The following is an 11,661-nucleotide window of genomic DNA, read 5'->3' as shown; positions in this document are numbered from 1 at the left end:
TGCTCAGGACTAACAACACTCAGGGATCACTCCTGGCAGGGCTTGGAGGACCAGATGGAGTGCCCAGGGTCGTGTTCGCAAGAGCGGAGAAGTGGGGGTGTCTTGGGAGTGGCAGGGGCGAGTGGCCTTTTGCTGTGCCAGCAGGAAGTCTGGGAAGAGCCTGGAAGAGTACCTGTGGGTAGAGACTAGAGGAAGGGAACTGCTTCTGGGCTGGAGGAAGAAGAGGCTGAGGGAAGAACGCAAAGGTCCTGGGGCAGGATCCAGGTTGTTGTATGGTAGAGGCGCCGAGAAGTCCCCAGGACTCGGGTCTTCTCTCTGAGTGAGCTGGGGGTGCTGGGGAGTTTCTGCACTTACTTTGACCATTCCGCCCACCCCCCCCAATCTCCCCCCTCCCGCCCCCCAACCTCTACTGCATCCTGTGGTGTGTGAGGCAGAGTGAAAATAGAGTCACCACACAGGAGCAGGAGGGGGCCCCCCCATCGTCTGAGAGAGCGAGCGAGTGACCACAGTGTCACCGTGAATCATCCCGCCCCACCTTCCGGGTCCCCCTCACCCACCGCCCCCCACTAACCAGAGCCCAGGCGTTCATCCCAGGCTCGCTTCTGCCCTTTCTTTGCAGAGGCGGAAGGAATCGGAGTGGCCGGGTACGGCGCATTCTCCCTCAGCCCTTCCTCGAAAAAGCCGCCTTCCAGGAAAGGAACCGAGTTCAGATGCGAGGGGGCGGGAGGGGACTGGAGGGACGATGAAACCCAGGAAAGAGGCTGAGGGAAGAATGGTCGGTGCAAAGGTCCTGGGGCAGGGGCCAGGTTGGTGGGTCTTTCAGGTGCAAAGGGCTGAATGGCAGGTGGTGTGTGGGGGGGTTGGAGGGGGAACGGTGCAGGGGGCTCTCAGGTCAACCTAGAGCTGCTGATAAACCTCAGATCGAGGCAGTTCCATGCGGTGTAGACAGCAAAGGCTTATACCAACCCACAATTACCTTCAGCCTCAGGGGCTGTCACGTCAAAACCAGGGAGACCATTTCCCGCTCACCTGGCCTGAACTTTTTTTTTCCTGTTTTGTTTTGGACCATACCTGGCTCTGTGCTCAGGACTGACTCCTGGCTCTGTGCTCAGGACTGACTCCTGGCTCTGTGCTCAGGACTGACTCCTGGCTCTGTGCTCAGGACTCACTCCTGGCTCTCTGCTCAGAACTCACTCCTGGCTCTGTGCTCAGGACTCACTCCTGGCTCTGTGCTCAGGACTGACTCCTGCCTGGCTCTATGCTCAGGACTGACTCCTGGCTCTGTGCTCAGGACTCACTCCTGGCTCTCTGCTCAGGACTGACTCCTGCCTGGCTCTGTGCTCAGGACTCACTCCTGGCTCTGTGCTCAGGACTGACTCCTGCCTGGCTCTGTGCTCAGGACTGACTCCTGGCTCTGTGCTCAGGACTGACTCCTGGCTCTCTGCTCAGGACTGACTCCTGGCTCTGTGCTCAGGACTCACTCCTGGCTCTGTGCTCAGGACTGACTCCTGCCTGGCTCTGTGCTCAGGACTCACTCCTGGCTCTGTGCTCAGGACTGACTCCTGGCTCTGTGCTCAGGACTGACTCCTGGCTCTGTGCTCAGGACTGACTCCTGCCTGGCTCTGTGCTCAGGACTGACTCCTGGCTCTGTGCTCAGGACTGACTCCTGGCTCTGTGCTCAGGACTGACTCCTGGCTCTGTGCTCAGGACTGACTCCTGGCTCTGTGCTCAGGACTCACTCCTGCCTGGCTCTGTGCTCAGGACTCACTCCTGGCTCTGTGCTCAGGACTCACTCCTGGCTCTGTGCCCAGGACTGACCCCTGCCTGGCTCTGTGCTCAGGACTGACTCCTGGCTCTGTGCTCAGAGATCACTCCTGGTGGTGCTGGGGGACCCTGTAAGGTGCAGGGGATTGAACCCGGGTTGGGGCTTTGTGCAAGGCAGACGCCCTCCCCGCTGGACTATATCCACCCACCCCCCGCCTCACTCTTCTTTTTTATTGAGTCACTGTGAATTACAGCTACACAGTTATTCATAATTGAGTTTCTGGTGTCCAACACTAATTTCCTTTCACCAGCGTCCACTTCTGTCCACTGTCTCCCCGGGCTCCCTCTCACCCCCCAGCCTGATTCTGGCAGGCACCGTATTCTTTTTTGTTTGTTTGTTTGTTTGTTTCTGGGCCACACCGGCGGTGCTCAGGGGTTCCTCCTGGCTCTGCACTCAGGGATCACTCCTGGCAGTGCTCGGGGACCCTATGGGACGATGGGGATCAAATTCGGGTCGACCACGTGCAAGGCAAACACCTTCCCTGAGGTCTATCGCTCCAGCCCAAACAGGTCTTTTATTCACTTACTTGATTACCACTTCATTTAGTCCTTCTTTCATCATTAATTCATTTGCACTTACACCAATCCACAATTCACAGTTACCTCTCCCTTCACATACTCATTCACCCCAGTTATTCATTATTCACTCATTCACTGTTCCACTCACACATCCATCCATCCATCCATCCATCCATCCATCCATCCATCCATCCACCCACCCACCCACCCACCCATCCATCCATCCATCTACCCACCCACCCATCCACCCACCCACCCATCCATCCACCCACTCATCCATCCATCCATCCATCCATCCATCCATCCACCCACCCACCCACCCATCCACCCATCCATCCATCCATCCATCCACCCACCCATCCACCCATCCATCCATCCATCCATCCATCCATCCATCCATCCACCCACCCATCCATCCACCCACCCACCCATCCATCCATCCACCCACCCACCCACCCACCCACCCATCCATCCATCCATCCATCCATCCATCCATCCACCCACCCATCCACCCACCCATCCACCCATCCATCCATCCATCCATCCATCCATCCATCCACCCACCCATCCACCCATCCATCCATCCATCCATCCATCCATCCATCCATCCACTCATTCATTCTCTTTTTCACTTATGCACCCACTCAGCCATCATCCATTCATTCTCCCAACTTTGCAAAGAGATTGAAAAAAACCAGTTCCAGGGCTCCAAGAAGGCACTAGCCTTGCATGTGGCTGACCTGCATCCGATCCCTGGTATTTTCTAGGGTCCCTTGAGCCCCTCTAGGAGTGATCCTTGAGCACAGAGCTGGGAGTCAGTCCTGAGCACTGATGGGTGTGGCTGCAAAACAAAATAGATGGGAAAAAAAAAACACCAATTTTTTGTCCTTTGGAACCTGGGCATTTGAAAAACATAGCTAAAGAATCAAACAAGCCAGTCACAGCGGGGAGGGCGTTTGCCTGGCACGCGGCCGACCCGGGTTCGATTCCCAGCATCCCATATGGTCCCCTGAGCACCGCTAGGAGTAATTCCTGAGTGCAGAGCCAGGAGGAACCCCTGTGCATCGCCGGTGTGACCCCAAAAGCAAGCAAAAAAAAAAAGCCAGTCAGATTTGTTCAGATGCTTCCCTGGGGAGTGAGCAAATGAGCCAGGAGCTGTGACACCGAGGGTCCGAGGATGGGGGGTGGGGGAACAGAGTCAGCGAGGGAAGACCCCTCTGAGGAACTGACATTCGAGCTGAGATCAGGGAAGCATGAGCGCGCGTAGGAAGGCACTGCAGGGCAGTTGTACCCACACAGAGTCTCCATAGGCCGGTTAGAGGCGACCCGGAGGCTAGAGGCAGGGGTGTTGGAGGGGGGCTGGAGTTTCCTGGGGCTGTCAGTGACAACACTTGGTGGTCACATAACACTGCGAAGCCACTGAAATCACACACTTCAAGAGACGGCTCAACCGGGAGCGCACGGGCCTTGCTCGTGGCGGGCCCACCACGTTCCGTCCCTGGCCCCGCACGAATCCCTGAGCACTGCCAGGAGAGTCCCTGAGCACGGAGAGGGGAGGGGCTGCCAAGCACCATCAGGTGGGGCTTGGAAGTCAAAAGCCAACTAACAATTAAATACGAAGAAGTGGCCAGCAAACTAAGTCGCCAACACACGTTTCTGCTGCTGTAAAGGTTGCTCTGGCCGTTTTATTTATTTATTTTTGCTTTTTTTTTTTTTTATCATACCTGGCGATGCACAGGGGTTACTCCTGGCTCTGCACTCAGGAGTTACTCCTGGCGGTGCTCAGGGGACCAGATGGGATGCTGGGAATCGAACCTGGGTCGGCCGCGTGCAAGGCAAACGCCCTCCCCGCTGTGCTATCGCTCCAGCCCCGCTCTGGCCTTGGTTTAAAATGAAGGCTCCCAAGTTCCTTGAACAGAGCCAGGCAGCTCAAATTCTGGTGCCCTATAGGGTCCCCCCGGACTTCTCCCAGAGTGACCCCTGAGCACAGAGCCAGAAGTAAATCCTGGGCTTACAGCCGGGTGTACCCCCTTGCCCCCCCAGGAAAGCTCAGGGAACTGCCAGCCAAGATCTTGGGTATGTGGAAGAACTAAAGGTCCCCCGACCTGAATTCATTCACGTTCTGATTTTTTTGGGTTTTTCTTTGGCCACACCCAGTGATGCTCAGGGATCACTCCTGGAAGGGCCGGAAGGGCGCTGTGGGATGCCGGGGTGCAAACTAGGTTGGGGACCCGGAGCGCTAGGAAGGCAGGCAAGGTTCTTGCCTTGCACGCAGCAACCTGGGTTCGATCCTCAGGCTCCCACAGGGTCCCCGGCGCCCCGCCAGGAGTGATTCCTGAGTGCAGAGCTGGGAGTAACCCCTGAGCCCTGAGCATCGCAGGGTGTGACCCCAAATGGCCCAAACAAAACAAAACAGACCGAAAAATCCCAACCCGACCAACGAGAAGGGGCCTTGTGCCGTGCAAGTGTGTCACCTACTGAACTGCTGCTCCAGCCCCCAGCCTGCATTCGCGGGGGGCTGTGGGGGGCTTCAAGGGGGGGCTGATGGTGTGGGAGCCCACACCCCTTTGTGGAAGCTAAAAGCTCAAAGAGGTACGAGATAAGGGCATCCCTTCCCCCACCGACAAGCCTGGGTAGGTGGCAGGGTGTGTGTGGGGGCGGGTCCATGCAGAGCCCATCCTCAGGGCCCCCTCCTCCCCACAGGCCTGCTGGCGGGCCCCCCAGCCCCCTTCCCCCACCCCCTGCTTCCTACTGTAAATTCTGAGAAATCTGCACCCACAGGGCTGCCCCTGGCCACTCGTTTCCTGTCTTGGACCTGGCAGGAGGGGGCGGCAGGAAGGGGAGGGCAGGCTAGGCCACCCCTCTCCCGGAGGAGGACCCTACCCTGCTTCTGAGGCTGGCCTCTCTGCGCTCTGGGCCTCAGTTTCTCTTTCTGTCAAATGGGGTTGGGGTGGGGCACATCCCCCCCTCCCGAGTCAGAGAGAGGCAGAGGAGCTGGGAAGACCCTCAACAGGATGCCTGAGCCCCCCCTTCCCGCCTTCTCCTGGCTGGCTTCTCCCACCCTCTGCCGTCAGCCCCCCCTCCGAGATTGTGCTCTGGAAGGACCCCAAAAAATCACTCCAGTTCTCCAGGAGAGAGAGGCAGGCGAAGAGGGAGCTCAGGAGAGGCTTTGAGGGGCTGGAGCAATAGCACAGCGGGGAGGGCGTTTGCCTTGCACGCGGCCGACCCGGGTTCGATTCCCGGCATCCCATATGGTCCCCCGAGCACTGCCAGGAGTAATTCTGAATGCAGAGCCAGGAATAATCCCTGTGCATCGCTGGGTGTGACCCAAAAAGAAAAAAAAAAAGAGGCTTTGAACCTCCACTCCACCACCGACATGCAGAGCCACCTGGAATACTGCTTTGCATGATCCTGGGACTCAGTTTCCTCATTTGAGCCCTGCTACTTTGGGGCGCTTAGCCTCTCCCATGAGCAACCTTTCTGGGGCTTTTAGAAGTTACCCCCCCCCACAGCAGAGAGGTTCCCTGATGCAGGTGGGGATTCAGTGATGTTAGGTGGGATCGAAGCCCACAGCCCCCATTCCGGGCGGACATCAGGAATGGCTGTATCCAGGGAAAGACCTGGAAGAAACAGGACCCAGGAGAGACCAAAGGGGTCAGGGGTGTGCAGGGCCTCTGAGCAACTCTGGGGTGGACCTGGCGTTGAACCAGCCCACCCAAATGACTGAAAGTTACCAGGAGTGGCCCTGCCCCCTTCTTGAACTCTGAGGGCCCCCTCCAAAGACAAAAGAGTTGGGGTAGGGAAGGAGCTTCTTGAGTGTTTGTGCAGAGGGTCTGGACAGGAGAAGGTGTGCTGAGCTGGAGGACAGGGGAGAAGGCACCGAAGGAAGGGGTGGGTAACCCCAGGAAGGGGCACCCCAAGGTTCTTGTTCCTCGAGCACCCTAAGCTAGGAATGTGCCCAAGTTGGGTGGGTAATTCGGAAGGGGGGCGAAGGTTTGGAGCTGGGGGCAACCTTTGCTGGTCTAGAAAGAGGTTCCCAGGTGAAACTAATATCCAAGGCCAGGGAAAACTGGCCCCTGGTTGTCAACGGTGTGTGAGACAGAGGGCAGTTAAGATAGAGGAGGGTCGGGGAGGAAGCGATAGCACAGCGGGTAGGGCGTTTGCCTTGCATGCGACCGACCCAGGTTCGATTCCCAGCATCCCATAGGGTCCCCCCGAGCACCACCAGGAGTCATTCCTGAGTGCATGAGCCAGGAGTAGCACCTGTGCGTCACCGGGTGTGACCCCAAAGCACTGTCACTGTCCTCCTGTTGTTCATCGATCTTCTCAATCAGGCCCAGGAGCGTCTCCATTGTGAGACTTGTTGTTACTGTGCTTGGCATATCGAATACGTCGCGGGGAGCTTGCCAGGCTCTGCCGCGCGGGCGAGATCCTCTCGGTAGCTGGCCGGGATAGCACAGCGGGGAGGGCGTTTGCCTTGCACGTGGCAGACCTGGGTTCGATCCCCAGCATCCCATAGGGTCCCCCCCAGCACCGCCGGGAGTGATTCCTGAGTAGGAGAGCCAGGAGTAAATCCTGAGCATCGCCGCCGGGTGTGATCCAAAAAGAAAAAAAAAAAAAAGAAAAAGCCCTGAGGCTGGAGCCATAGCACAGCGGGGAGGGCGTTTGCCTTGCACACGGCCCACCTGGGTTCAATTCCCAGCATCCCATAGGGTCCCCTGAGCACCGCCAGGAGTAATTCCTGAGTGAAGAGCCAGGAGTAACCCCTGAGCATCGCGGGGTGTGACCCAAAAAAGCAAAAAAAAAAATTTTTTTTTAAAAAAGAAAAAAAATAAAGAAAGAAATTCCAGGGGTTCGCCAGCCACCCCTGGGCCAGGCGGTGGGATTTCTATGCCGCCTGGTTTCCGGTGGCATCTGACAAGGCCTATCCCACATCCCTCTGGGGCAAGCCCTGACACCACCCTGTGGGGGCCCCCTAGAGCTCTGGCGGCCTTTCCTGCAGGTGCATCTCAATTCAATTCCAGCAGCTGAGTCGGACTTCAGCTCTTTTTTTTTTTTTTTGGCTTTTTGGGTCACACCCGGCGATGCACAGGGGTTCCTCCTGGCTCTGCACTCAGGAATCACTCCTGGTAGTGCTGGGGGACCAGATGGGATGCTGGGAATCGAACCCGGGTCGGCCGCATGCAAGGCAAACGCCCTCCCCCCTGTGCTATCTCTCCAGCCTCCTAGCCTTTTTTTTTTTTTTGCATTTTTGGGTCACACCCGGCAATGCACAGGGGTTCCTCCTGGCTCTGCACTCAGGAGTCACTCCTGGCGGTGCTCAGGGGACCCTATGGGATGCTGGGAATCGAACCCGGGTCGGCCGCGTGCAAGGCAAACGCCCTCCCCGCTGAACTGTCCCTCTGCCCCCCAAACCTCAGCCCCTTGCGCTAGGAGGTGCTGCCCCCTGGTGGGAAGAACAAAAATTTCTCTGCCCCACTAGGCTGGTAGCGGGTTCCAGAGCCTCCCCAGATGCCTTAGTTAGGGGACAGGGGCCCTGTGTGACTGTCTCTCTGCACCGGGGTCCTGCACTGATGCAGGTACGTGAACGCCCCTTTGCACACGGCCCTACACTGGTGCATGTGCGTGGCCCTTTGGCGCTTGCCTGGGCTGCACCGCCGGGTAGGGTCCCCGCTGCTGGAAGTGCAGGGCCCCGGGCAGCCAAGGTGAGCGGGTGGCCGTGGCTGGGAGGTCTTAGTAGTAGCCCTGACCACCTCTGCCTTGCCTGACCCCCCATCTTCGCTCTGGAGTTCTGGGCCCAAGAACCCTGACCCTTCCCCACTGTGACCGTGACCCCCCGGCTTCCCCTCTCTTCCCCGGGGTGGGGGCTCCAGGCACTCTTCTCCTTGCCAGGTTTGCCCGCGGGTTAAAGTTTTTCGGCAGTGCCGGGGATCCGATGGGGCTTGGCTGCGTGCAAGACCAGCGCCTTAACCCCTGTGCTGTCTCTCTGGCCCTGGTCTGTTTTGGGGGTCTTTGTTTGTTTTATGGTTTGGTTTTGGGTCACACTTGGTGGTGCTTAAGGGTAACTCCTGACTCTTCAACTCAGGAATCACTCCTGGCAGTGCTCCCATGTGCTACCATGTGGGATGGTAGGGATTGAACCTGGTTTGGTTGCGTGCAAGGCAAATGCCCTACCTGTTGTACTATCGCTCCAGCTCCGTTTTTGTTTTTTTTTATATTTAAAAATTCTTGGTGGGGCTGGAGCGGGGAGGGCGTTTGCCTTGCGTGCGGTTGACCAGAGTTCAATTCCCAGCATCCCATATGGTCCCCCGAGCACCGCCAGGAGTGATTCCTGAGTGCATGAGCCAGGACTATCCCCTGTGCAACGCTGGGTGTGACCGCCCCCAAAAAATTCTTGGTTATTGGGTCACAGAGATAGGACTGTGGGGAGGGCACTCGTCTTGCACGTGACAGACCAGGGTTTGACCCCCCCCCCCCCAATGCACCCCATGGGATCCCCTGAGCCCTGATGGGACAGATTACTGAGCAGAGTCAGGAGTCAGCCCTGAGCAGTGCCGGTGTGGCCCATAAACCAAAAACACAGGAAATATCTTCATGAAATGCTTATAAGTTCTAAGCCCACAGTAACGGATTTCTCAAACAACCTCGATTGCATCTCACTCAAAGCAGAGTGATCCTCAGGCTAATTTCTAGTCCTTTCCAGAAGGCACGTCTCAATCCCAGGAGGAATTCGTGTCAAATGCAGGAGGACGGGCATCCTGTTCTACTCTGATGAACTGTCGCGGGTGGACAGGTCTGGGGACCACTCTGTAGGGAGTTCAGGGAGTCAGGGAGATCAAGAGTCCTGCTTTTATTTGTATTTTGTTGTATGTGGTGAGTGAGCTCTTGGGCACATAGCTTTCGCAAGACATTTCCTAGAAAATATTTACAGGGTTAAGAAAGGCATTTTACAAGAACAGGACGGTTGGCCAATAGGAACTAAAAAACAGTACGTGACATTCTTGATGTCAGCCAGTGGCTTAGCGAGGAGCCTTCTGAAAAGCCCCTGCTAGTCTGTTACCTCCCCCATCCGTCCGATGACCACCCTTATCTGGCGTTGTCCCAAAGCTATGAGGAACAGAGCTTACGCTCAATGTATATAAGTGCTGTTGAATTTATGATAAAACAGCTCCGGCTCACTAGATTCTAATCCTGCTGCCTCTCTCACCCTCTCCCTGTTACCCACGTTGACTAGTCCCGTGGGACGGGATGGGTGGCGCTCAACGTGGGGCAGGGCACTGCTGAGAAGTGGCCACAATCACAGGAGTCACGAAGACTTCGGGAAAGGTGAGCGGTGGATTTCTTCATTTTCAACCTGTCAGAAAGGGACTAGGTGGTCAAAGAGTTGACCGATTCTTTTGTCGTAATATTGAATGTGGTCTACCGAGAGAGAGAGAGAGAGAGAGAGAGAGAGAGAGAGAGTAAAGTGGAAATCTGCCACACAGGCAGGGGGATGGCTGGGGGGGGGTATACTGGGGTTCTTGGTGGTGGAAAATGTTCACTGGTGAAGGGATGGGTGTTTGATCATTGTATGACCGACCTTAAATTGAAAGGCTTTGTGACTGTTCTCACGGTGATTCAATAAATAAAACTTGGGGGGAAAACAAGAGTTGACTGATTAAGCAATTGTTTCTTCTCCCGCATTTACGGGGTGACTTTCCTTCATTTCCTATACTTGTATCTTGCCACAAGATTTGAGTATTCTTCTTATTTTTTTCTTAGCATTTTAAAAAAATTTTTATTAGTGAAACACCATGAGGTACAGTTGTAGACTTACAAAGTTTTGTGCATGAGTTTCGATTATACAATGATCAAATACCCATCCCTCCACCAGTGCCCATTTTCCACCACCATGGATCCCAGTGTCCCTCCCACCCCCCATCCCCCCATCCCATCCTGCCTCTGTGGCAGGGCATTCCGTTTTGTTCTCTCTCTCTCCTTTTGGGTGTTGTGGTCTGCAAAAGGGGCATTGAGTGGCCATCATGTTCGGTCTAGAGTCTACTTTCAACATGCCTCTCCCATCCTGGGAGGATCCTCCAAACACCCTTTATTTGGTGCTCCCTTCTCTATCTGAGCTGCCCTTTCCCCTAGCATGCCCAGCTGGCCTCTAAGCCATGGGAGTAATCCTCCTGGTACTTATCTCGGCTATTCTTGGGTATTAATCTCCTATTTTTCTTAGCATTTTTTTTTTATTATTCTCACTACATGCCTTTTTGAATGCTGTTTTTCCTAGGCAACGACTGATCCCCTGTGGGCATGGTTTGGGCACTTATGCCATTAGGGCTCCTGCCACTAGAAGACTCTCGTTAAAGGATAAGGGGTCACAGTTTCAAATCCCAGATAAACTTGCGTCCCCCGCAGAAGAAAAACTGTGCATCGAGTAGGTACTTGTCACTAAGCATTCCATTCACCACGATTATAAGGAATTGTTGTTGGCTGCTTTTCTGAACCCATCCTCTCTTCCTTCTCACCTTTGCGTCTCCTTTTAGACTTTTTCCCTTTGATCATGGGTCAGGAATTATTGGTTAGAGAGAAGTTCGCTATTGATCTAAAGGAGGCACTTAAAACTAGGGGGGTTAAAGTCAAATAGAAGGGCTTAATCCAGTTTTTTACATCCCTTTATGATGTCTGCCCATGACGTCTGCCCCCAAGAGGGCACCATCGATGTAAAGCGTTGGAAAAGAGTAGGTGATGCTCTTCAGGATTTTTACAACACGTTTGGTCCTGGTAAAGTTCCTATCACATGTTTAAATTACTGGTCTCTGACCAACGAAGTCCTCTCTATTAAACAATGTCACCCAGGTGCTGAAGAGATAGCACAGTGGGTAGGGCGTTTGCCTTGCATGCGGCCAACCCGGGTTCGATTCCCAGCATCCCATAGGGTCCCCTGAGCACCGCCAGGGGTAATTCCTGAGCGCAGAGCCAGGAGTAATCCCTGTGCATTGCCGGGTGTGACCCAAAAAGCAAAAAAAAATAATAATAATAAATAAAAATTAAAAAATCTTTGGACAGGGTGGCTCTGGCCATCTGATGCCAGTCATTAGGAGTTCGCGATAAATCTCTTAAGGCCTCGAGAATGGAGAGAGTGAAGGGGGCCACAGGGCCATAGTGAGTCCCAGCAGCTTTTTAACTCTTTTAGGGTTTTAAACCCCAAACAATGATATTCTCTTTGAGCTACCTCATACCTGTCCTCGCCCTCCCCTTCCTGCTTGATAATTTCTTTTACAGGAGAAACATCGAGGGTGGAAGCCCTTGGTTGGTTGAGGCAAGATTTGCTGT

The sequence above is a fragment of the Sorex fumeus genome, unplaced genomic scaffold, assembly GCF_029834395.1.
Source record: "Sorex fumeus unplaced genomic scaffold, SorFum_2.1 ptg000227l, whole genome shotgun sequence".
Taxonomy (NCBI): Eukaryota; Metazoa; Chordata; class Mammalia; order Eulipotyphla; family Soricidae; genus Sorex; species Sorex fumeus.
This window is presented reverse-complemented; position numbering follows the sequence as displayed.